At 42.5% G+C, this 27,060-nt stretch overlaps 1 protein-coding gene, 1 long non-coding RNA gene and 1 pseudogene across 5 annotated transcripts in view; 2 read left to right on the plus strand and 1 right to left on the minus strand.

The window, feature by feature from the left end:
- TMCC3 (transmembrane and coiled-coil domain family 3) overlaps positions 1-27,060 on the minus strand; it is a 328,168-nt gene that overhangs the window by 241,295 nt on the left and 59,813 nt on the right. The window lies entirely within an intron of this gene.
- LOC123592101 lies at positions 10,490-25,087 on the plus strand. The gene is made up of 2 exons (XR_006709593.1): positions 10,490-11,777; positions 24,614-25,087. It is a non-coding gene; the product is annotated as an uncharacterized LOC123592101 (long non-coding RNA).
- On the plus strand, positions 13,113-15,726 carry LOC123592100 (annotated as a pseudogene).

Consider the following 27,060-nt stretch of genomic DNA (forward strand, 5'->3'; position numbering starts at 1 on the left):
CATTTATATAATCTCACAGTTTCTGTGGGTCAAAATTCAGGAGCAATTTAGCTGGGTTGCTCTAGCTCAGGATCTCAAGAGTCTGCAGTCAAGATGCTAACTGGGGCAGTGTTCATCTGAAGGCTTGACTGGGGCTGGAAGAAGTACTTCCAAGATGGCTCAGTCTCGTGGCTGTTGGTAGGATGCCTCCATTCCCTTGCCAGGTGAGCCTCTCGGTAGGGTTGAGCATCCTCATAAAATGGCAATTGGCTTCCCCCAGAACTAGTAATCTAAAAAAAGAGCAAAATAGAGGCTGCAATGCCTAGTCTCCTGCAAAGACCTAGTCTCCAAAATCTAATGCCATCACTCCCTCTACTTTCTATTAATTAAAAGTGAGTCATCAAACACAGCCTATACTCAAGAGGAAGAAAGTTTATCTCAACCTTTTAAACTATGGAGAATTTGTGAATATATTTTACTAAGTTTATTTGAGAGAAAGAGAGAACAAGCAGGGGAGGGGCAGAGAGAGAGGGAGAGAGGGAATCCCAAGCAAGCCGCACCATCAGCACAAAGCCCAACACAGGGCTCAATCTCATGAATCATGAGATCATGACCTGAAGCGAAATCAAGAGTCAGACATTTAACCAACTGAGCCACCCTGGTGCCCTGTCAATATATTTTTAAACTATCACTATACTTCAGGCTGGAAACTAGAATCAATTGTGAGGACCCAATCCAGAGAAAAAGGTTTGCATTTCAAAAAGTGGGTGGCAAATAAATCAGATCTCAGATGCTGGGAAAAGAAAAGGCACCTACAGGCCAGCAAAGGGCTAGGAGTCTGCTCACATCCATCAAGTGCTGAAAGGGGTTGGGGGCTGAGTAAAATCCATAGTTTTAGAAACAAAAATATGAAGTGAAAACACACTTCTTTTCTGTTATTAATTTCTTTTGGTTTTCCCTCCTGAGCAAAAGTTCTTTTGAAAATGCCAATTTCCTGTTTAGATGTGCCTCAAGAAAGGGGTCTGGGCTAGAGAGAAAATTAGAAATTGGGATCTCCAATGGGCCAGAGGATGGGAGTGGCAGCAAGGATCAAAGGGAAAGTGACCAAGAGGGGAGAGGAGGAAGAACAGGGTCCCTCAGTAAACTGCTCCCATCAGACTCTCCTTCAGGCCTCATACTTCTGAACATTCTGTGCTCTGTTCAAAAGAGGGAGGCTCCTCCTTTTCAGAGCATAAAGGAATTGGATGGACATGAACCTCCTAGCACAGAAAGCCATTCACAGGATTTCACCAGTGCGAAATACAAAGCATGAAATGGTCTTAACGTTTTACAGGCAGCATTTGCACTGTGGAATTAGGGAAGAATTGAGGATGGAAAGCCAGGGGACAGTCAGCATCACGGCTAAATCAATGATGTGGCAGTTGGACCTGGGTTCAAATTCCAGTGTGTCTCTTACTAGCTGTGACACCGTGGGAAAGTTCATCTTTCTCAAATTTGGTTTCCTCTTTGTAAAGATGGGAGTACTATTAATTTCCTCATAGCGCTGTGAGGTTTAATGAGAAATCTAAGAGCTTAATGAGTATCAGCTATTATTAATGCATGGCAGGGACAAAGCCATGAAAACCTAACCTTGAGGAATAAAAACAGAGAACATTTGTTCATTTTCTGCAACTCAATGTACAGTTTATGAGAATCCTCTGGATCATTGTTCAGAGAATAGAAGGTGAACCACTATACCTCCTCTCCCTCCTCAGCCTCTCTGAACTCCAATCTCTTTGCTCGTCAGGATAAGGGAGGGTCCCTACCACTCTGAGTTGCCATGGGAAAACACAAGGAGCTGCTGTCACCTGAACACCAGCCGCGTTTCCAGATACAGTAAGTCTCGGGAAGGTGCTGTAGCACAGATTACCCATAGAGCTTCCATTCCCATCTTTATGAGACCCCATGGGGGTTCTGTGTACAGCAATAGTCCCGTACAAAGGCAGCTTTCCAAACTCCCAAAATTAGGTATAGGGGTGCCACAACGGGGCTCCTGGAATTCTAGGGGGAAGGGACCCTGGGACAGGTGTAAAGGTTGGTGAGGAGCCTCTCTGGAGCAAAGGGTGGGAAATCATTCCCTACAGGACTATCATCAACTAAGCTTCACAACACAAGCCACAGAACAATACCAGCTCAAGGCCAGCAGGGTTGTGTGCTTGTGTCCAGCAGCATAGTTCCGAGGCCCTTACAAAGAAGAAAACAATTGTACAGGTATTATAAAGTACATGAAAAGAAGCTGATGAAAGAGTAACTGCCATTTCCCACCCTGCATGACCAAATGTGAACAGGTTAAATGATCACGTCGGTCTCTCGCTCCCACTTTCCAGTAGGGAAGGAGATGAGCTGACGCCTCGGGCTGACCAGAACACCCATGTCAGAAACATCGGCTGAAATTCCCCTTCCAGATCTAGCCCTTTAATGTTTTCCACATCTCATCGGGGAAACACTCCTTGGTGTTCCTAAGCACCTTGCGAGCCAACCAGGTAACCTGAGGCCCATGCAGCCTCACTCAGTTAATAAGTGAAGCACTCTCCTAAAAGCAGGTAAGCCCAACTTTATGAAGGGTCAATCAGCAAATCTAAAACTTTCATAAACTGTTCATGCCTCTCTGGAACTTAAATAGGACTTCCAGAGAACAGTATGAGGGACTTAGCACTTAATTACAAACCTTGCCTAGAAAATCAATTTATTCTGGATTCTTGAAAGAAAAATAGAGTGTGTTGGTATTTACTTTTAATAATAAAACTGCTCAGCATCTTAAGACTGTCTCCGGCCTTCACTGGACACATTGCCAGCTACATGTGGTCACACACCCATGAGGCTTCTGAGACTGATTCTGGGCCACCAGCTCCAGGCTTCTGAGACTGATTCTGGGCCACCAGCCTTGGCCCTTACCAAGCAGCCATGAAAATTTGAAGTTCTCTGGCAATATCCTCTACAGCCTCACTAACAGTAATAGCAACAACCCCCAACACTTACTGAGCCTTTACTATGTGCCAGGCAGTGTTCTCAGTCTTTATGAGTATTAAATCTTTCCAAAATTTTCACGGCTACCCTGAAGGGTAGGTTCTAATATAATCCCTGCATTTTACAAATGCAGAAACTGAGGCATGGAGAAGATAAATAAGGAAGCTGTCCAAGGTCCTACAACTGACAAGGCTGTAAATCAGGGGTCCAAGCCCACAGTCTCAGATGCTGTGCACCTGCCACTGTGTTATTCAAACTGGCTTGCTGCATTCTGTATGTCTTCCTGGTGCTTCTCACGACACTGCAGGATGAAGCTCCTCTCCCCCTCACTGGCATCCTAGCAAAACAGTCTGGCTTAGATTGGGGTCATCTAATAATACCCAGTGTCTACACCTCAGTTGTTTCTACACTGGAAAGGATGGCTGTTTCATGCTTTTTTTTTTTTTTTTAACCCAGACTCTCTTAGATTTCTCACCCCACACTCTTTTTTTTTAAAATTTTTTTTAATGTTTCTTTAGTTTTGAGAGAGAGAGACAGAAGACAAGCAGGGGAGGTGCAGAGAAAGAGGGAGACACAGAATCCAAAGCAGGCTCCAGGCTCTGAGCTGTCAGCACAGAGCCCGACACGGGGCTCAAACCCATGAACCACATGACCTCAGCTGAAGTCAGATGCTTAACTGACTGGTGCCCCTACTTTCTTTTTTTTAAGTTTGTTTATTTATTTATTTTTAAGAGAGAGCAAGCAGGGAAGGGGCAGGGGGGGGGGGGGACAGAGAATCCCAAGCAGGTTCCACACTCTCAGTGCAGAGCCCAATCCGGGGGTCAATCCCGCAAACCATGAGATCATGACCTGAGCTGAAATCAAGAGTCGGACACTTAACCAACTGAGCCACCCAGGCGCCCTCTCACATGCTGTTTTCTAGTGATGACCAAAACTTCATTTCCCTCAAGGAGAGTAAAATAGTAGAACATGTGTCTTGAAGACAAAAAGCTAGGTTTCACCTGCCCTTCTACTAGTTCCCGATGAGTGTACCTTGGGCAAGTTATTTAACATCTCTGAGTCTTAGATTTTTTTGCCTGTAAAATGTGAGTAACTACATTTATCTTTTAATATTATTATGAGAAACAAAAGATAGAAAGTATATAAAGCACCTATGATAAGCAGTAAAGAGTAGTAACTCCCTAAGGTTCTTTCCTGTTCTTAAAGTCTATAACTATTTGAGTGTTATTGTTTGGGTGGTTATATTATCTCCAAGGAAGAAAAGGCTTAGGTTTGCTGGCTTATTTCATTCTAAAGTATGTCCCTTGGGTGTGGAAAATCAACAAACGACTTTCCATTACCTACCAGTCAAGCAGCCCTGAGTTCTAAGGCCAAGGAACTTAGATTCCAGGGGGCAATAAAACACCTGTGCATGGAAAGAAAACCAAGTGTTCCAAGAGGCGAACAACTGAACAGGACACTTCCCACTGAGCCCTGTGTGAGGTCAGAGGAGAGCCATTTCTGAGAAACAACAGTTTGGAACAGGCAGAGAGGATGGGGAGAAGGGCTCAGAGAGAGGGAGCAAGCAGCAAGGTCTGAGATAAGAAGAAGGAACGTAGGGGCGCCTGGGTGGTGCAGTCGGTTAAGCGTCCGACTTCAGCCAGGTCACGATCTCGCAGTCTGTGAGTTCGAGCCCCGCGTCGGGCTCTGGGCTGATGGCTCAGAGCCTGGAGCCTGTTTCCGATTCTGTGTCTCCCTCTCTCTCTGCCCCTCCCCCGTTCATGCTCTATCTCTCTCTGTCCCAAAAATAAAATAAAAACGTTGGGAAAAAAAAAAATTTAAAAAGAAGAAGGAACGTCACCCAATGTATGCAGTCAATCTTAAGGCAGCCGGCTGGGCAACAGAGTTTATGGTAGGAAGTCAGGATTAAATAATTAGTTGATGGTGGACACATTATCATCGCATTTCGCTAAACCATTTGCCAAGTGCTTCACGTGTGCAACCCTTACTTAATTCTGACCAGGGTTGTGTTAAGCTGGCATTCCCTCTATTTTGCAGTTGAGAAAACACAGCAATTCACATTATTTCCACATCTGATCCTCAAATATAATTCCGAGAGATGGCCAGAGCAGTTGTTATCTCCATTTCAGAAAAAGGCAAATTAAGGCTCAGAGAGCCCAGTGATCTAACCCAAGTGGTTCTCAACACTAAAACTAAAGATCCACCACCACCTTTTCATAATCAGTATTTACAATACCACCTGTATTAACCTGAAGTGAATAAAACTCATAAATAATGTCATACTCATAACTGTAACAACTAAAACTGCTCCCACAAATATCCAAAGTAGGGGACAGGATTCCTTAGGCTAAGACTCCTCCAAAGTCAAAGGCAGGGCCTGGTCTCAAACTCAGCTGTCTGGACTTTCGGAGCAAGACCCTTCCTCCTTGAGAAGGTGGGATGTGGCCAGAATGGAGGACACAGACGGGAAGGGTAGATACCCGTACTGTCAGGCCTTCAATTTCTTACCCCCTTCACAACGGCCACCGGTACTATGATGGCAACAACAGCAGGCTCATCCACTTACCTCCTCCATTGTTTAATCTCTCAAACTCATCTTGCTGAAACAGAAATTAAACCTTTGTCTTCTGTTCTCTGATGGTAAATATTCCACCTTCTACTTCTAAGAGCAATAGCCAAAAAAAGTAGCAACTTGAGAAAAATCACATTCTTCGTGGCCAGCGCAAATCATGCTACAGTAGGAAACAAGACGTCAGGAAACAAGGTATTTGTTTTAAAAGTGCGTGCGCGGCTCTGGATTAGGTTTATCTTTCTCTTGGTTAAAGCACTAACAGAACTGATGTCTTTGATCTGCCCCGCCAACAAAAACCAAAAAGTCATTCAGAGCTCGCATTCCAGAGGTGCCTTTGGGAGACTCTGCACTGACAAATTTCATGCACAGATTGTCAGGAAGAAAAGTCAAACGTTATTTTCATGCTTGTGGTTTAATTCTTGTGCTTTAACCATGTTGGCATGCTTATAAACCTATGTCATGAGCAATCAAACAGTAAGCGGCATGCATTTTTCTCAGCGGGTTGTGTACATTCTTTTAGCAGACATTAAAAAATAAAACAAAGTTACCACACGGAAACTGCTCTTCTATGGCTCACATCTTTAAGTTCTACATAGAATTATTCACACAGCAAACGATTACTAAGCGCCTACACAGTGCAAGGCACTGTGACAGGTTTAAAGCAGGCACTGGTCTTCCCACAATTCCTCAATCAATGAGCCAGGTACCTAGATACAAATCCCGGCGGGGGGTGGGGGGGTGCTGTGTGAGGGGCAGGATGGGAGGGCAATGGGAACTAAGAGTTAAAGCAGAGGCCGGCAGAGTTTGGCCACATGTTAACCAAAGCCAGGAATAGTGCAGATAAATAAAATCTACATACAATCCCAAATTTAAATTAACAGTTATTTTCCAAGGCATAACAAGCAAATCTCTCTCAATTAGCCTTAACCACACCTGCTGGTAGACTAAGAACAACTTATTAGAGAGAAGAGGGGCTGTTGGTTTATAAAAAGTCAGTTGAGTATTAGGGGCCAAACACCAACTGAAGAAGAGAATCATGTGCGAAAAGGAGGTAACTGTAGGCGGGAAGTGCAGACATGCAGTCATATGGGTGCATACCGCCTTGCCTACAAAGTCAGAGGCAGAAAGGCTTACATGCCAAGGGCAAGACGGAAAAAAAATATCTTTAAAGTTTGTTAAAGTTCTGTGATGCAAAGCTCAATTTCATTAATTGTCTCTGTTCGTAAAAGGAAAAAATGCTACATTTTTAGGAAATGGGTAAATATTGTCAAAAATCTGTTTTATTCTTGCAACCATGGGAAACAAAACAGTTTAATTTTCTTTTTTCTTCATAGTTCCTTTTTTTTTTTTTTTAGGTATTATGTATTTTTTTTTTTTTTTTTTTTTGAGGTGTGGGCAGAGAGGACAGGATTGGAAGTGATACTGCACTGACAGCAGTGAGCCCAATGCAGGCTCCAACGAACGCAAACCATGAGATCATGAGCCGAAGTGGAACGCTCAAACGACAGACCCAGGAACCCCTTCTTTCCTATTTTCAATGGCAAGTCTCTAATCTATCCTTATTCTATTTTATGGAGGGTGAGAAAAAAGACTGCTTTAATGATAGCACATCATCCTGTGGAATGCTAGGATCCCACCGCTTAAAGTTTTTAACACCTTTTTAAAAATTTTTTTAAAAATGTTTACTTATTTTTTAAATATAATTTATTGTCAAATTGGCTTACATACAACACCCAGTGCTCATCCCAACAAGTGCCTCCTCCATGCCCATCACCTATTTTCCCCCTTTTCCCCCACCATCCACCCTGTTTGTTCTCCATATTTAAGCGTCTCTTGTGGCTTGCCTCCTTCCCTCTCTTTTTGTAACTATTTTTCCCCTTCCCCTCCCCCATGGTCTTGTTCAGTTTCTCAAGATCCACATATGAGTGAAAACATATGATACCTGTCCTTCTCTGACTGATTTCACTCGGCATAATACCTTCCAGTTCCATCCACATTGCTGCAAATGGCATGATTTCATTCTTTATTTTTTGAGAGGGAGACAGCATGAGCCCGGGAGGGGCAGAGAGAGAGAGGCACATAGAATCTGAAGCAGGCTCCAGGCTCTGAATTATCAGCACAGGGTCCAACGTGGGGCTCAAACTCACAGACTGCAAGATCATGACCTGAGCGAAAGTCAGACGCTTAACCAACTGAGCCACTCGGGTGCCCTGTCACCTTTATTGAGATATTACTCATATACCATAAAGTTCACAATTTAAAGTATACAACTCAATAATTTTTAATGTATTAATATATTATAATCCTCACCATGATCTAATTTTAGAATATTTTCATCATTCCCAAATTAAATCTTAACACACATATTAGCAATCGCTCTCCATTCTCCCCTGACACCTGCCCACTTCCCCCACCCTAGGAAATTATTTATCTATTTTCTGTTTCTATAGAGTTGCCTACTCTGGACATTTCATATAAACAGAATCACATACTATGTGGTCTTCTGTGACTGGCTTCTTTCACATAGCATAATGTTTCTGACGTTCATTCAGGTTATAGAATGTATCAGTATTTCTTTTGACTGCCAAATAATATTCCGCTATAAAAATATACCTCATTTTATCTGTATACCAGTTGAAGGACATTTGGGCTATTTCCAGTTTTTAGATATTATGATTAGAGTTGCTATGAATATTTTCAGACAAGTTTTTATATGGACATCTTTCACTTCTCTTGGATATATACTACCTAGGAGTGGAACTGCCGTGTTATATAACTTTATGTTCAGCATTTTGAGGAAGTGTCAAACTGTACTCCAAAGTGGCTGTACCATTTTCCATTCCCACCAGAACTCCACTTTCTCCACATCCTTGCCAACACTTGTTGTCTTTGTTTATTATTGTCATCCTAGTTGACGTGTTTGGATCTGTATGCCATGATAAGTAACGGTGTTGAGCATTTCTTTGTACTTGTTGGCCACCATTTGTATATCTTCAGCAAAATGTCTACTTAAGTCCTTTGCCCATTTTTAACTGGATTATTTGGGGGGTGCTCCTTGTTATTGTTGAGTTATAAGGGTTCTTTACATATTTTAGAAATAAGTCATTGAGATATGTGATTCAGAAATACTTCCTCCCACCCTATGAGTTGTCTTTTCATTTTCTTGATGGTGTCCTTTGAAGCACAAATTTTTAATTCTGATGATGCTAAAGGATTTTTAAGTTGTTCTTGGATGCATACCCTTTGCAGGGGGGGCAGTGAAATTAAGAGGCGGGCCTATTTCTATACCCATATTCATAGCAGCGTTTTCACAAAGCTAAAAAAGCACAAAGTGCCCTTTGACTGATGAACGCATAAATAGACATAACTCAACCTTAAATAGCAAGGACATTCTGACATATGCTACAACATGAATGAAACTTTAAGATACTATGCTAATGTGAAATAAGCCAGTCAAAAAAGGACAAATACTGCACGATTCCACCTAAAATAGTCAAGTGCGTACATTCATAGAGACAGAAAGCAGAATGGTGTGAAAGCAGACAGGGGCTGCAGGGAGGGGATGCAGGAGTTTCTGTTTAATGGGGACAGAGTGTCATCAGTTTGGGAAGATGAAGAGTTCTGCAGATGGATGGTGGGGTCAGCTGAACAACAATGTCACTGTACTTAACGCCCCTCAACAGTACACTTTAAAAATAGTTAAATTAGCTAAACAAACAAACAAACCTGAGGGCAGCAGTTAGTTAGTTCCCCATCCTTGGCTTCTGGTTTCATCACCTTGCTCTTTCCTGGCAACTTCTATGCCAATAGGTAAGATAGGCCAATAGCACAAAAGTGAAAGGCTCAAACAATCTAAGAATGAGCAGCCTTCCAAGTTAAATGAGCAGCAGATGATTCCTCCTGTTGATGCCCATATTTGATTGAGGAGACTCTATACAATGTCAAGGACTGCACTGAATGTTGGGGATTCAAAGATACAGAAAATGAGGACCCTGTGCCCTATAGGAATTTACAGTTAAGAAATAATTTTCAATCCCATGAATGGGAGTCAATTAATTCAACCTCTCTGAATGACAATTCGGTAAAGGCTGGACTGAACAACGATGCATGAGTCTGACTACCCAGGAAGCTCTAGTTTCTTCCCTCCTCTGACACGACAGCACATCTTTCGACAATACGAAGAGCCGAAACCGCTTATTTATCCTATCCATTAAATACGAAAAGAGGATAATTATGTAATTTGGGATCCGGGCAGTCATTTTTCTGAATGAATTTATGCATATGTGTGTTCGCAACTATCTCATTTTTCTCCTGACTGCATGGAAAAGATCACTGCAGTCTATTAGTACACAAGTGGATTCATACTGCGGAATCATTAACAGCAGAGCCATCCCACTGAGAAGTAAGAGGAAATGTCACATATGACCAAAGGCTAAATTATCTATTAAATCAAGTCTTTGAAAATTACAGACACATTTAGTAGGTGCAAGACTATACCAGAACAAGAAAAATTCTAGCAGACTGACTAGTCAGAATAATCTGTGCCAAAAAACAACTTTTAAAAAGTAGCAAAAACATCTTTTGGACAGCAACAGGAGTTCATTCAACAACTCAACAAATATTTATTCAGCATCTCTTATGTGCCAAGCGCCATGCTAAGTTCTAGGGCTATGATAAAGAATGAGACTCGGGGCGCCTGGGTGGCGCAGTCGGTTAAGCGTCCGACTTCAGCCAGGTCACGATCTCGCGGTCCGTGAGTTCGAGCCCCACGTCGGGCTCTGGGCTGATGGCTCAGAGCCTGGAGCCTGTTTCCAATTCTGTGTCTCCCTCTCTCTCTGCCCCTCCCCCGTTCATGCTCTGTCTCTCTCTGTCCCAAAAAAAATAAATAAACGTTGAAAAAAAAAATTAAAAAAAAAAAAAGAAAAAAAAGAATGAGACTCAATCTTTCCACAGGACCTCAGTGTCTAACCATGGGAGATAAATATCACGTTCAGGAAGATGTGATAAATGCTGTGAGAGAAGATATATACGGTGCTATGGTGGCAACAGGATCATGGAGTGGCACAGAGAAACCAAGGAATGCTTGCCGGAGAAGAGGAGACTCAGGGTGCATAGAAGCAGCTAGGCCAAGAAGGTAGAGGGAGGGCTGGTGTTCCCGGGAGAGAGAACAGCACATGGAAGGAGACGGCACAGGTGAGACGCTGGGTTGTAGAGTCAGGAAGATCCAGGATACGTTGCAGCTCCACCACTGGTTACATAAGTGACCCTGCAAGTTAATTAATCGTTTCCAGCCTCATCTTTTTTATCTGTAAAATGGAAATAGCAAATTGTACCTCCTCACAGGGGATTCAATGAGGTAAGCACATAAGAAAAGCCTAATAAACACAGCTATTATCATCAAGATGATTTTAATAGAAAGGGGTATAAGAATTGAGAAAAACATTTGATCCTTGCACTTTGCCTTGAATTTGATCTCAACTTTCAGCCTTATCGTGCAATATTCACGTCCAATAAAATGATGATGTCTGGGAATGTAAACTGATGTAACCTCTTATATATAAATACACGTGTTGCAGCCAGGGTTAGATTCATTTGTGAGGAACCAAGACCCAAAATGATGATTTAAACAAAATCAAAATGCATGTCTTTTGTATGTCAAAGTCCAGAGGTAGGCAGTGCAGCACCAAGGAAGCCAGCTCTGGTCCATGAAGTCCTCACAGAACCAAAAGTCCTCCAGGACACGGTGCCCACATCCTTCGAGGAGGCCCTTGTTCTCATGATCCAATGTGGTGGCTAGAGCTCGGGTGACCATAACTGTGTTCCAGGCAGAAGGATGGAGGAAGAGGTAAACAAGAAAGAGAAGGCAAAGGGCACACACCAGTTTTTTCAAAAGGATCCGAGAGGTTCCCCAACAACCCTTGCACTCACATTCTATCAGCCAGAACTAGCCACCTAGCCTCCTCTGGTGACCCGGAAGGCTGGGAAACAGAGTCTTTATTCTGGACGGCTATGTACCAGCTAAAACTGGCGGGTTCTGAAAAAGAGAGAATGAATGTTGAGCACAACTGGCAGTTGCTGCCACAACATTCCATATACCAGAAACTCAAAATACAATAAATGGATATTTTAAAAGGAGGGCATCATTGGCATCACTAAATGCTAATTATGAGAATTTGCTGCCAGGAATGCCAAGCCTATCGGGAGAACTGGATACACAGAGGTGAGCCACAAAGGAGATGGAAAGAGCTGTTCATAAGTTGCTTGGAGATAACTAGTTTAGCAACAGCTCTTTTTCTCCTCTTTGTGGGGGAGAATGTGAAAAAGTTAACTGATGCTTTCAGAGAATAATACAATGGTCAAGGTAGGCATATTCTTTGATCTAGTAAACCCATCACTTGTATTTTCTTCTACAGTGAAATGTACTATATGCACATATGTTTGCTGAAAAATATTCACTGAGAAAACAGATACTTAAATATACTGTAGGAGTGAATTACCATACAAAACACTGGCGTATATCATATAGCCATTAAAAATTAAAAAAAAACATGTATGGGGTGCCTCAGTCGGTTAAAAGTCCAACTCCCGATTTTGGCTCAGGTAATCATCTCGTGGTTCTTGAGTTTAAGCTCCATACTGGGCTCTGTGCTGACAGTGCAGAGCCTACTTGGGATTCTTTCTTTCCGTCTCTCTACCCCTGCCCCCACTGGTACACACACGCTCTCTCTCTCAAAATAAATACACTTTAAAAAATGTTCAAAAATTTTCTTCTGAAGCAAATAGAAATTTTTTTGATTATACTACTTTAGATTATTATAGATGTAGATTAAATGTATAAAGATGTGGACATGAATTTAACTTTTTAACACTGACAGACTGATTAAGGGTTCCAATCCCCAGCCCAGTGAAAAGCTAGATGGGTTTATATAAAGTTACAGGGATTTAAAAAATATAAATAACTCTCTGTTCTGTGTTCTCAAAGAATAAAAAAAAAAAATGTCATCAACAGTGCAAACTTAGTTAAAATGACATCATGTATGACTTTAACCACAATAGTAACTAACTACAAAGCTGACTATTCTGAATTCACCTCCTTTCCTGTCTCTGTATCCTTGATGGAACTAATGAGTAGATTACTGACAATATGGAAACTACGAAGCAAAGGAGTAACTATAACAGTTAAAAAAACAACAGGGGACAAAGTAAGTAAACCAAATGATCAAAATAAGATCCTCAGTTTCAAAATAATAATAATTAAAACTGCAATCTTTTCTTTTTTTATTAACTAAAAAACTTTTTTTTTTCTTGTTTTATTTTATATTTGAGAGCAACAGAGCGCAAGCAGGGGGCGGGGCAGGGAGACGGAGACAGAATCTGAAACAGGCCCCAGGCTCGAGCTGTCGGCACAGAACCTGAGGTAGGGCTTGAACTCATGAGCAGTGAGATCATGACCTGAGCCGAAGTCAGACGCCTAACTGACTGAGCCACCCAGATGTCCCTATTTTTTTTAATGTTTACTTATTTTTTGAGAGAAAGAGAGAGAAAGAGAGACAGTGTGAGCTGGGGAGGCGCAGAGAGAGGGAGACACAGAATCCGAAGCAGGCTCCAGGCTCTGAGCGGTCAGCCGTCTCACAGAGGCCATCCAACAGAGGCTGTGAGATCATGACCCGAGCCGAAGTGAGACGTTTAACCGACTGAGCCGTCCAGGCGTCCCCAAACTGCAATCTTTTACAAAAGGTTTGCTTCCTCTGAAAAACTCACATGCTCTCTTCTCTCCAAGAGTGTGAGTTACGTACCTTATCATGACTCCCTTTGGCCATGGCTGCCAGGAAGTTCTCCATAACAATCAAAGAGCCTACCTTCGCTCTTTCTCTTCAATGAGGCAGCTGAGCGGTTTGGCAGTGGCGGTGGCCTTGTGCAGATGCAGAGACACAGATCTTTGTGAAGACCCTGATGGGCAAAGCCACCACCTTTGAGGTCAAGCCCAGTGATACCACTGAGAACGTCAAAGTCAAAATCCAAGACAAAGAGGGCACCCCAGCTGTCCAGCAGCATCTGATTTTCACGGGCAAACAGCTGGAGGCTGGCCACACTCTGTCAGACGACAATATCCAGAAAGAGTCCACCCTGCACTGGTGCTTCGCCCATGGGGCGGCATCATGGAGCTTTCCCTCCACCAGCCGGCCCAGAAACACACCTGTGACAAGAGGATCGGCTGCAAGCCTCATGCTCACCTGCACCCTTGTGCGATCAACTGCCGCAAGAAGAGCAGCGGCCACACCGACAACCTGCACCCCAAGAAGAAGGTCAAGTAAGGTCCTCCACTGGCTCTTCCTTTGCCCACGGGGAAGCCTCCTGCCTGAGCCCCAAGGCCCTGGGCCTCAATAAAGTTTCCCTTAAGCACCATGGACACATAATAGTTTGCATTCTCTTTCCCTTGGTTCTGATTTTTCATTTTCTAGACCCGCTTCGTTAATGTCATTATTATACATCTGTTGAAAATCACTTCAATTTTTTTTAAAGGAGTAGCGTAAGTCAAATAAATTCTCTGGAATCTTTTACGTTCCATCAAAAATTGCATATACTTTAGCTCCTCCTAAGAGAGCTCGTCAGAACTATCCACTATTCCCAAGCTCCTATGACGTGCACTTTTTTTCCACTGGGGTTAGTCTGGTATTCAAAGGACATAGAAGTTTTATTCGTTATAGAACAGATACTGCTTGACTTGGCCAAGCCGGCTGCTGCCTTCATCATCACCGCAAAGAGACATTCTGCCTTAACACACAAACACCATGTTTCATCCCGATACCGTGCCTGCGGTTACAAAGTGATCGCTATCATTTTCTCAGCAGAAAAAGTACATTCTATTGCAATTCTCCATCACAGATATTTCAAGCCACCTAATATATGCCCCCTTAAAACACTGAACTAGCTGCCTTTGTAAAAGACTGTTGATTTTTATCCTGCATGAATTTTACAAGATAGACAACAAAGGTAAAAATACCAGGAGATTCAACAGCTCTCTCTGGTTGTATTTAAAGGAAAAATTATTCTTTTCTCTCTACAAGGACATCTTGTTTTTCCTTTCCTATCCATACCACCATTTCACGTTTTGAAAATCACATAATATACAAATAATCCCAAACCCAGCAAAACCCAAGAAGGTTCTCATGGAAATTAACTCTTGCAGCCCAAAGGGAGGATTTCTGATACACTGTTTCATGGCACGTGCATTTATAAATTCTCTCAGGAATATCTGTCAAGCACCTGCCGTGTGCCTGGCACCAGGCGAGGTCTACACTCTACCTGCCCTTTTCCTACACAATGTCGTTGTGGGGAACACAAACACATCAGCCGAGTTGATTTTCTGCTTGCTCACTACGGTACGGTTGCACCGGCTTAAGTTTTTAAGGATTCTTGTACCTCCAGCTCTTCAGTGTTCTCACGCAACCGGTGTCTTCTCCGGCACCCAGACCTCCTCCATGAATTCATGCCTGCACACCAGCAACTCTTGGGGCACTGTTCCAGTGCCGCGGCCCGTAGCAGTTACGGGGTGGTACCTGTTTTGTACCAGCTGGTAAGTATCTGCAACAGTGTCCCTGGTGGGCTCCACCTTATTCCAGGTTTGGCTGGCCCACAGAGCCAACGCTGCAGCCTCATTTGCCCACCTCACCCATTTCTCCCCGTCTTCTCGTGCCCCCTCCACCCTTCAGCTGCACACAGCAAACTCTGCAGATCAAAGACTCCCTCTTCGTTTCTCTCCAGAGGATCGAGGTCTCAGCTTCTCCATTCTGTGACAACTGAAGACGACCAGCTGGGGCTTGTGCCCCTCCCCACAAGAGGATGTTCAAAATGTCCACTTTGTAGGTAGCGCCAAGTACATAAGAGCATTCTCTCTTTTATTATTCTGACAAATCTGGATTATCACAAGGACCCTGCTTAAAGCAAAAATGTGCCACAAAGAAAATGCAACTGTGGGTAACTAGACAATCCACACCAGGGTTTGAAAATTATCCCAACTAGTGACTAGCACTTCGCGCAAGCAGCATCCCCAAATGAAGGCACTGGAGGATGAGGGTACCAGGTGCAGAATCTGAGAAATTGCTCCAGCAACGCTCATGCAAAGCACTGGCCTTCATGCTTTGATGGTAATGCACTCATTTCTCCAACTTCTAGCACACTAAACACAAGTGTAGTTTAATGATGGCAACTGGATTGAAAGGTAATTGGAAGCTGAAAATAGACACTTTGCTTCATTATAATAATCCTCTACCAGAAATGTTTGTTGTGTAAAAAAAAAAAAAAAAAAAAAAGCACTATTCCCTAGGCACCTGTTTACAAAGGAATTGCCATTCAAGATTTTAAGGGTATAACCATTAACACTTTTTAAGTCATGAATGCTAATAAGCCTATAAAAAAACAAACACATCTGTATTTATTTAAAAATTTTTATTTTGATCAAGGACCCAATATGACTGAATCCTATTTCAGGTACATAAAAATGTGAGAGCAATAAATTCAAACATAAGCCTATTCTGCTCACATGATTTCTTTCTAATGCCATTTTCTTCTCTCTTGTTTAAGTAGGCATCATGCCCAGCACAGAGCCCAGTGTGATGCTTAAACTCAGACCCTGAGATCAAGAGTCAGACACTCAACTAACTAAGCCCCCCAGGTGTCCCAAAGCAATTTTTTTCTATTCCTCTTTTCATTCCTATTCATTCCCCAAAATCAGGCACCCTACCATGCTTCATACAACTTCTTATGAGAGGCAAGACGTGAACAGCTAATATCATCCTAAATGGGGAAAAACTGACAGCCTTCTCTCTATAGTCACGAACAAGACAGGGATGTCCACTCTCACCACTTTTATTCACCATAGTACTGGGAGCCCTAGCCACAGCAATCAGACAACAAAAAGAAATACAAGGAGTCCCAATCAGGAAAGAAGAAGTAAAACTTTCACTATTTGCAGAAAACATGACAATATATAGAGAAAACCTGAAAGACTCCACCAAAAAACTGCTAGAACTGATAAATTCAGGAAAGTGGCAGGATACAAAATCAACATACAGAAATCTGTTGCATTTCTGTACACCAATAACGAAGCAGCAGAAAGAAAAATTAAGGATTCAATCCCCTTTACAATTGCACCAAAAATAATAAGATATCTAGGAATAAACTTAACCACAGAGGCGCAAGACCTGTACTCTGAAAACTATAAAACACTGATGAAAGAAACTGAAGAGGACACAAAGAAATGGAAAAACATCCCATGTTCATGGATTGGAAAAACAAATATTGTTAAGATGTCAATACTACTCAAAGCAATCTACAAGTTTAATGTAATCCGTATAAAAATACCAACAGCATTTTCACAGAGCTACAAAAACAACCCTACAGTTTGTATATATATTACAAAAAGACTTTGAATAGCCAAAGTAATCCTGAAAAAGAAAACAAAGCTGGAGGCATCACAATTCTGAACTTCAAGTTAGATTACAAAGCTATAATATTCAAACCAGTATACTACTGGCATAAAAACAGACACAAAGATGAATGGAACAGAAGATCCATAAATGAACCCACAACTAATGGTCAATTAATCTTTGACAAAGCAAGAAAGACTACCTACTAGGGAAAAGACAATCTCTTCAACAAATGATGTGGGAAAAACTGGACAGCAACACACAGAAGAATGAAACTGGACCACTTTCTCACACCATACACAACAATAATTCAAAATGGATTAAAGTCCTAAATGTGAAACCTGAAACCATAAAAATCCTAGAAGAGAAGACAGGCAATAACTTCTCTGACATCGGCTGTAGCAACATATTATGGATATGTCTCCTGAGGCAAGAGAAACAAAATAAAAAATAAACTGTTGGGACTACATCAAAATAAAAAGCTCCCGCACAGCAAAGAAAACAATCAACAAAACTAAAAGGCAACCCACTAAATGAGAGAAGATATCTGCAGGTGACAGATCTGATAAAGGGTTAGTATCCAAAGTATATATAAAGAACTTATAAAACTCAACACCCAAAAAATGAATAATCCAATTAAAAATGGGCAGAAGACATGAATATACATTTTTCCAAAAGAAAAATACAGATGGCCAACATACACATAAAAAGATGCTCAAAAAGAAAAAAAAAGATGCTCGACATCCCTTATTATCAGGGAAATGCAAATCAAAACCACAGTGACATATTACCTCACACCAATCATAATGGCTAAAATCAGTAACACAAAAAACAACAGGTGTTAGGATGTGGAGAAGGGGGAACCCTCTTGCATTACTGGTGGGAATTTAAACTGGTGCAGCCATTCTGGAAAACAGTACGGGGGTTCCTCAAAAAGTTAAAAATAGAACTACCCTATGATCCAGCAATCACACTACTAGGTATTTATCCAAAGAATACAAAAACACTAATTCAAAGGGATATATGCACCACGATATTTATAGTAGCTTTATTTCCAATAGCCAAATTATGGAAACCGTCCAGATATCCATTGACTGATGAATGGATAAAGAAGAGGTGGTGTATGTAAATGTGTGTGTGTACATATATACATACATACAATGGAGTATTACTCAGCCATAAAAAGAATGAAATCTTGCCATTTGCAACGCCACGGATGGAGCTAGAGTGTTACGCTAAGTGAAATAAGTCAGAGAAAGACAAATATCTTATCATTTCACTCATATGTGGAATTTAAGAAACAAATAAGGGGCACTGGGTGGCTCAGCTGGCTAAACATCCAACTTCAACTCGGGTCACAATCTCACAGTTCATGAGTTCCAGCCCCACGTTGGGCTCTGAGCTGACAGCTCTGAGCCTGCTTCAGATTCTCTAACTCTCTGCCCTTCCCCCACTCGCATGTGCGCGCTCTCTCTCTCTCTCTCTGAAAAAAAATTTTTTTTTTAAATGAGCAAAGAAAAAAGAAGAGATAAACCAAGAAACAGACTCTTAACTACAGAGAACAAACTGATGATTACCAGAGGGGAGGGGGGATGGGTGAAGAGGTGATGGGGATGAAGGAGCGCACTTGCTGTGATGAGCACCAGGCAATGTATGGAACTGCTGAATCATTATATTGTACACCTGTAACTAACAGTACTCTGTATGTTAACGAATTTAACTAAAAACTTAAGAGGCACCTGGTTGGCTCAGTCGGTAGAGCGTGTGACTCTTGATCTCAGGGTTGTAAATTCAAGCCCCACACTAGGTGTAGAGATTGCCTAAAAATAAAATCTTAAAAAAGAGAGAGAGAAAGAAAAACTTAAAAAAAAAAAAAAAAAAAAAGAGGCTGGGTGCACAGAGTAAGGGAAGAGACAAAATCATCCAACATTTTTTTCTCTTATGCTACCCCTACAGTCTGCCCAGCCTGTGGAGGTACACTGGGGGGTGATGGTGATGTGATGGTCAGGTAATGACAACAGCAGCTACAATTATGTATCTACTCTGTTCCAGACATGTCAAAAATATATTCTAACACTCTCTCTCTCTCTCTCTCTCTCTCTCTCTCTCTCACACACACACACACACACACACACACACACACACACACACCAATAAGGAATACTTTTAAAATCATTTTTTGGGGGACGCCTGGGTGGTTCAGCCAGTTAAGTGTCTGATTCTTGATCTCGGCTCAGGTCAAATCTCTTGGTTCATGAGATTCAGCCCTGCATCAGGCTCTGCATCGACAGTGCAAAGCCTGCTTGGGATTCTCTCTCCGTCCCGCCCCCATGCTCACACACGCGTGCTCTCTCTCTCTCTAAGTAAATAAATTCAAAAAACACTTTAAAAATATAATTTTTTGATTGCAAGTAACAGAAAACATGGCTAACTGTAGCTTACAGAAATGGGGCTCTATTTTCCTTGTGTAACAAGAAATCTGGATAGAAAGAATTCCAGGGATGCTTGGGAGCATGCTTAGGCCAAGGGGTTGCTGTCTCTGTGACTCTCCGGGTCTCCCCCATCACAGTCATGAAGTGGCTGCAGTGGTTTCCACACATCACATCCAAGCACGGCTACATTCAGAGCAGGAAGCAAGAAGGAGCACAGGAGGAGGTTCTCCTCCCCAACCCCCCTCTTGCCCAGGAAGAAAATCTCCCAGGAGCCCCCCTGCAGACTTCCCCTACATCTCAGACCAGAAGGCACTCACATACTTGTCTCTAAGCCCAGGGGCATGGCCCATTTTCCTGAGTTTAAGTGACTTTTGCCTGATTTTGGTAGTGGCTTTGGAGCAAACAAGATACAGCCTGACACAGTGCTATCATCTCTAACCTATAGCCGAGCAGACCAGATCTCAGTGAGGTGAGGTGACCGTGACCTGCCAAAGGTCACAGGTGGTAAGTGGCGGAGCAGGGATTCAAAACCAGGGATCAGGCTGTTTGTTATTCCACTGAACGGCCTCTCTGACTCCAGCGGTCTCTCCCGCTGGGACCCAATCATCTCTACTTAGGAAGCCCCCCTCTTTTTTTCTTTCATTTTTTTTTCTTAAGATAACCACACTAAGTCTGTGAATTCAACAGAAGAACTAAGTCCAAATCGGTTGGGTCAAAAGCACCTGAGCTATGGATGTTTCTGCTCTGCAGAGAACAGTCACATCCTAATCACCGGGGTCAGGGGTTGGACCCCTTTAACCCAAAGGTCACCAGGGGAGCAGCCATCCTGTTAACGGAGCCACAGGGACTGCAGGTAACAGAGACATGGGGCAAGTGAAGCCTAACAAAGACGTCATCCTCAAGAGTGAGGAGCAAAGCCTTTTGTAAAACTGCAGGCGTCCAGCGTGCACCTCCACCTCGGTCCCAGGCGGCACTGGGCATTACTTAGCGTTTTACTGCAGGCGCCGGGAGGCAGCAGGGGGGGCAGACAATGAAAGGTTCCCAGGGCACACACTACTGCCTGGGCAGCTTTCTTAACCCCTCGGAGCTCCGCTGCCCTTAACCATACAACGGAAATAACAGCAGAACGCGGGTCACAGCACTTCTTTGAGAATTAAAAGATACAATACACGTTAGAGGATTAACAAAACGCTCACTGGAAGAACATCAGTACAGGAGCGGTGGAGTGATACTGGCAGGAGAAACAAACGAATGCTTGCCCCGTAACCTCCAGGGTTTGAAAGATTTCAAGGCACTATCAATTTGCCTCACTATCCTGTCAGCTCTGAGCTTAAAAGTCTGCCTACCTTCTCCCTAAACTCACTCGACTGTGAACAATCACCCCCCAAAACAACCCACAGATAAAGTGTAAAATTTGATATCACGCATCTTGTTTTATTTTTATTCTGTGTATATGATTTCTTGTGTATTTGTGCGTGTGTATAAAGTATCCCAAGGAATCAAGAGAATGTACATACATTTTACATGCATTTTACATAAAAAGAGAATAATTAAACACCCACATACCCACCCCATAGTTTACAAAAATGAGTGATATCAGTATATTTGAAGCCCTTTGTGTCTTTCTATAATTCCTGGGCCCTTCCTCCCTCCCCCATGACCCCCTCCCTGCATAGGTAAACATCAATCTGAATTCTGAATTAATCATTCTGCTTTCTTTATAGCTTCATCACATATATATGTATTTGTAAGCAATAAATCATTTAATTTTGCTTTATTAAACTTCACGTAAGTGAAATTACATAGAAAGTATTCTTCTGCAACTTGCTTTTTCATTGAATATTCATTTTTTTAGTTTTACGTGTTTATACACATAATTATATTTCATTCATTTTCACTGCTATTATAATATAGCAATATAATCTGTTGTAGGAATATGTCACTCTTTACTCACCCATTCTCCTGTTTTTGGATATTGCCTTGTTAACCTCAAGATAGACAGGCTTACACAGATCCTAAATATTTAGCATAACCATACAATTTACTCTCTAAACTGAGCCACGTTTGAGAGTGAAGGGGAATGCTATTAATAATTATACTAAGGGGTGCCTGGGTGGCTCAGCTGGCTAAGCGTCTGACTCTGGATTTCAGCTCAGGTCATGAGGTCACTGTGGGACTGAGCCCTGCGTTGGGCTCTGCACTAAAGGCACAGAGCCTACTTGGGATTCTCTGTCTCCCTCTCTCTCTGCCCCTCCCCCACATGTGCTTTCTTTCTCTCTCTCAAAATAAATAAAAAATTACAAAATATATACAAAGACAACAGGCATAAACAAGATTGCATGTCACACCATAAATACTGAATATTTTCTCAGGATTTTTTTTTAAATTTTTTCAATGTTTATTCATTTTTGAGACAGTGAGAGAGCGAGAACACAAGCCACGAGCAGAGGAAGAGCAGAGAGGGAGACACAGAATCCGAAGCAGGCTCCAGGCTCTGAGCTGTCAGCACAGAGCCCGACACAGGGCTCAAACCCACAAACCATGAGATCATGACCTGAGCTGAAGTCGGACACTCAACTGACTGAGCCACCCAGGTGCCCCGATTTTCTCAGGATTTCTTAAGCATTCTCCTTAAGTGAAGACTGAGGCATTTAAGTCCAAGCCTGCTTCACTGTGGTTAGTTCACACTTCAGAAGCTGTTAGATTCTGCATTTGGTATATAACCCTGAAGGAAAGTCCTAACAATTATTCTTTCTATCCTGGGAAGAAGAAAAGCAAATTCTTTAGGAGGTAGATGGGAAAAATGCACAGCTTCCCAGCCTCTGCTATCTCAGATATTCAGTTTATCATCATGGTTTGAAGAAAATTCCAACTACAATGATAACAGCAAAGATAAAATTTTATTTTTTTAATGTTTATTCATTTTTGAGAGAGAGAGAGAGAGCGCACACGCGAGTGCGAGCACATGAGCGGGGGAGGGGTAGAGAGAGTGGAGGACAGAGGATCTGAAGCAGGCTCTGCCCTGACAACAGTGAGCCCCATGCGGGGCTTGAACTCATGAACCATAAGATCATTACCTGAGCCAAAGTTAGATACTCAACCAACTGAGCCACCTAGGTGCCCTAAAGATAGAATTGTAAAGGCCTTAAAATCCAAGTCCTTGTTCTGAGCCAGGACAGGAATAACGGCCTAGTACCTACTGCCTCATTTAATCTTGACTACAACCCTGTGTGGCAGATGTGGAAAATGAAGCTCAGAGAGGTAGAGGAACTTGTCTAAGGTCATACTGCACAAAAGGGGTAGATATCAAACACCGTCTCTAAGTAGGTAACCATACAATTTATTACACACCCATTTTGTATAATAAATGACATGTTGGGGAGTGAAAAGGGGGTGTTGTTACAGCAACGGCACCAGGAAGACAGGTGTAAACCGGGACTGTCCAAGGCACACGAGGACATGCGATCACTCCAGTTCCAGCTTTCCAAGGCGCTGTTGTAACCTTCCAGGTTTAGACACAAGTGATTGGGGGACTGGTCAGATTTTGGATCCAAATTTCTGCTGTTCACATTCCTTCTGGGTGGAGATGTACCTCCCCTGAAGGATATTTATAGTCCCTTACCCCTTCCTCTTCAGGACAGCTGCAAGACCTGGGAAGCATCCAGTAGCATCCTTGCATCCAGCACAGCAGGTTGGAGAGGATCATAGTTTGCATCCCTGAGATTCATAATTAGAGCAACACTCCTCCCCCCAAAGCATCTGAACAAGCATCGCCTGTTCAGGGCTGCCAGCAGCAGAATTAATGTCCCATTCACTGGAGCAGTCACAGCTCTGAGAGGCCGAGACCACATTCTCTGACTGGGGGATCTGCAGCCCCCTCCTTCAGCAGGTCCCTTGAGACCCCCAGCCTCACTCCTATCTGCCCACATGTATGCTCACACTCTGTCTCCCCCTACCCTCTCTCTCTCACACACATACACACACACGATAGTTTTTTTTTTAAAGAAACGTTTTGTCATTCATCAAGAAACACCACTGAAGATATATTCACTTTTCTGTATGTTTCTTATAAGATTTTATTTTTAAGTAATCTCTACACTCAACGTGGGGCTTGAACTCCCAACCCCGAGATCAAGAGTCACACATTCCACTGAATGAGCCAGACAGGTGCCCCTTTATATATGTTATACTTGAAGATAAAAGGTTTACTTTCCAAAAGTCTAAAACTAAACAAAACAAAACAAAACAAAAACCTAAAACTAAAGCCTCTTTTAGTCAAGTACTCTGTTACCTGTACCAAAATTATTTTCACTGTTAAACTATCTGTGTGACCTTGGACCTTTGGCAAGTCCCTTAATTTCTGTGTGTCTATTTATCTGTAATATCACCTAATGTTGTAGAGTGGACATAAGAAGTACTGGATACAAATACATGAAACATGCTTAGCGAGTGCTTGGCACACAAATAAGCCCTGAAAAAATGTTAGCTGTCTGACTTAGTGGTATTCCACCCTGGGACTTCTACCTCTATCTATCATCTTCTCTGGACAGGGCAAGGGCGAAGGCATACTGAAATGGACAAATTCATCTAACCCTATTGGGGGGCAAAGGAAAGGAATGGGTGAACCCTTTCTGGAGGACAATCTGGCCATATGTACCAAGACCCCAAAAATGTGTGTACCCAGTAATCACGCTCTAGGAATCTATCCTAAGGAGATGAGGCATGCAAACAAGATTCATGTCCGGCATCGCTGTTACTTATGTGCACTTGCGTGTTATATATAAAAGTCAATATCTGGAAACAATTTTTATACCAGGAAATCGTTAAAGAACTTCGAATGACATGGGAAAGTTGAACATAAAAGCAAGAGGACAGGGCGCCTAACTCAGTGGGAAGAGCATGTAACTCTTGATCTCAGGGGATGTGTGTTCAAGCCCCATGTTGGAGATAGAGCTCACTAAAAACAAAATAAACTTTAAAAGCAAGAGGCTTATCCATACCCATTAAAAAACAGTAATATGCATAAAAAAGATTAGAAGAAATTAGACCAAAATTTAAGCTAATTAGGAGGATAGTGCTACAGTAATCTACATTTTTTCCTTATACTTTTCTATATTTTTAATATTTTGTAAGTTTATATTACCATTTATAACCAGAAATATAAATGTTAAACAAAGAATTTGTGTCCTCCTAAGGCCTCTGAGGTTATGGCCAATTGCAAACGATCATATCTGACGAAGGACACTACACAATGGAAGATGCCTGAAGGAAGGTGACTGACAGTCTGGCAAAAGGCTTGAACAACAAGCCACAGAAGAACGGCAGAAGGAACGGGATGTGCACCCTGAGGAAGCTGTCATGTGGAAGAAGGATTACACTCACTCCACGAGGCTCCAGGGGGTCGAACCAAGACTATGGGCCAAAGGTGTGAGAAGGGGAGCACACACACTGTGTGATCATGCTATCAACCTCAGGCTTCCTTCCTGTCCACCAGTAAGGAGCTCCGCCAGAGGTGGCCAGTGGATTCTTTTGTGAGCATGTGGGCAACAACACAACACCGTCCTGAGTCCATCCCCTACCAGCCTCCCAGACCAGTGCAGTGTGTGCACAACCAACTACATGAGTCAGGATCCCTGAAATTCATACAATGAACATGAGCCTGGGCTTAAGTTAAGTACCTGGCTCTCCTTTTAATCTCTCTCCCATGCCCTGTAAGCAAGTGTCCTCAGATTTTACACTTATTGGGCCATTTCTCTCCATTTTTTCTGCTTGACCATCTTAGCCCAAGCTGCCATCACCTCTCTCTTCCATGGACCACTAAAAATGGCTTCCTAACTAGTTTCTCTTCTCTTTCCACCTGTGCCTCCAGTCCATTTGCTACACAGAAACTCGAATGGTTTTCTTAGGCTAAAGTAAAAAAATGATTCACACGACCACAAGACTCACACTGGAGACTCCAGACTTTAACAGGGCCCTTTCTCACTGACCCCGCACTCCAACCAAGCTGGCCACCTTTTAGGTTCCTCATTTGCACTCAACTCTTTCCACATGCCAAACCACTCCATCCCCAACTGTCTTGACCCCTCTGGAACTCAAACTTCAGGTATCATTCCCTAGTTTAAATCTCACAATGGCATCTCAATGCCCTAAGGATCCTTCACGTGGCTTATAGGATTTCTGTGAGCTAGCCACAACTAAATAGTCAGCACCTATAGCTTCCAGGCTCTCAATGAAAGAGAATGCCTCTGAGTCCTTCAAATGCACCAGCATTCCCTTGTCCCTTGGTTTTTATGCATGTTGCTTCTTATGCCTGGAAAAATCTTGTGGCTAATTCTTATCACCGTTAGGGTTCAGCCTAAATGTTACTTCCTCAGGAAGCTGTCCCTTAGCTCCAAATACTGGCTTAAGTGTCTCTGTGTGTGTGCCTACACCACCTGTAATTATTCCATCATATCATTTATAATACGCCACTGTAATTTTATTTCCTGCTATTTGGTAAACTATATGCTGGCAGGGACAGCATCTGTATTGCTCAGAACTGTTGAGTTAATGACTTCATTAAATACACGACTTTCCTTCCATGAATGAGCATGTTAAGGTAAAAAAAAAAAAAAAAAAAAAAAGGAAAATAACAGGAAATATTCTAATAAGTGGTATTGTCTTCCTAGAATAATGAAGCAAATCTGATTTCACTCAATTACCTTGTCCTAAACAAAGGTTCATGGGTTGTCACTTTTATTTTCACTACTTGGCACAGTAATTATTTTCCACCAGCATCTGAATGCCCTGGGGCAATCTTCAGTATGCACACAAAAGAATCAATAGGTACTAAACAGACTAAAAAGATGTATAACACTGAATTCATAAAATGGCAGGATATACAAGGAAAGTAAATCAGGAAAACACTGCTAGACATAGGAGTAATAAGCAAAAAATAAATCTTCCATAGTCTGCTTCCCTAAAGCCATAAATAGCTCCTATGAATTCGATAAAATTATTCATGCGAAAGACCTTCAGAATCCCAAACCCTGGTCTGGGTCCTGGCATGGATTCAGGGTCGAAGTTACAACAAACAGGGCCACTGCCCCATGTGCCTGTACCTGATGACCTTATGGAGCCATCATAACTAACTCTGGATTGCCTACCTCCAAACCTCTTTATATTTGAGAAAAATACACTTCCATCTCATTTCATAGTGGACAGCTTTGTGAGAAACATTGTCCTTTCCATATATCCCAAGTCAGTCTATTTCAGTGCACTGGTCCTAGCTCTCTACTCTGGAGCAAGGCATCCCAGTTTGCTCCCCTTTACACATCAGCCCTACAAATGTCTAGAGACGCCGTGGGATCCACCCTCACGGAGGAAAACCTCAGTGTCCATGTAACCTTGGGCAAGTTGCCTAAGTGTTCTGTGCCTCATTCTTCACCTACAAGGTAAAGGAAGACTCCTTCCTTTTCTCTCTCTTTTCTCAGAAATATTGCTCACAGGTGGGGTGCCTAGGTGGCTCAGTCAATTAAGCGTCTGACTCTTAATCTCAGCTCAGGTCTTGATCTCAGGGTCATGAGTTCAAGCTCCACACTGAGCATGAAGCCTACTTAAAAAACATATACATATATACGTGTGTGTGTGTGTGTGTGTGTGT

Source organism: Leopardus geoffroyi, chromosome B4 (genome assembly GCF_018350155.1).
Source record: "Leopardus geoffroyi isolate Oge1 chromosome B4, O.geoffroyi_Oge1_pat1.0, whole genome shotgun sequence".
Taxonomy (NCBI): Eukaryota; Metazoa; Chordata; class Mammalia; order Carnivora; family Felidae; genus Leopardus; species Leopardus geoffroyi.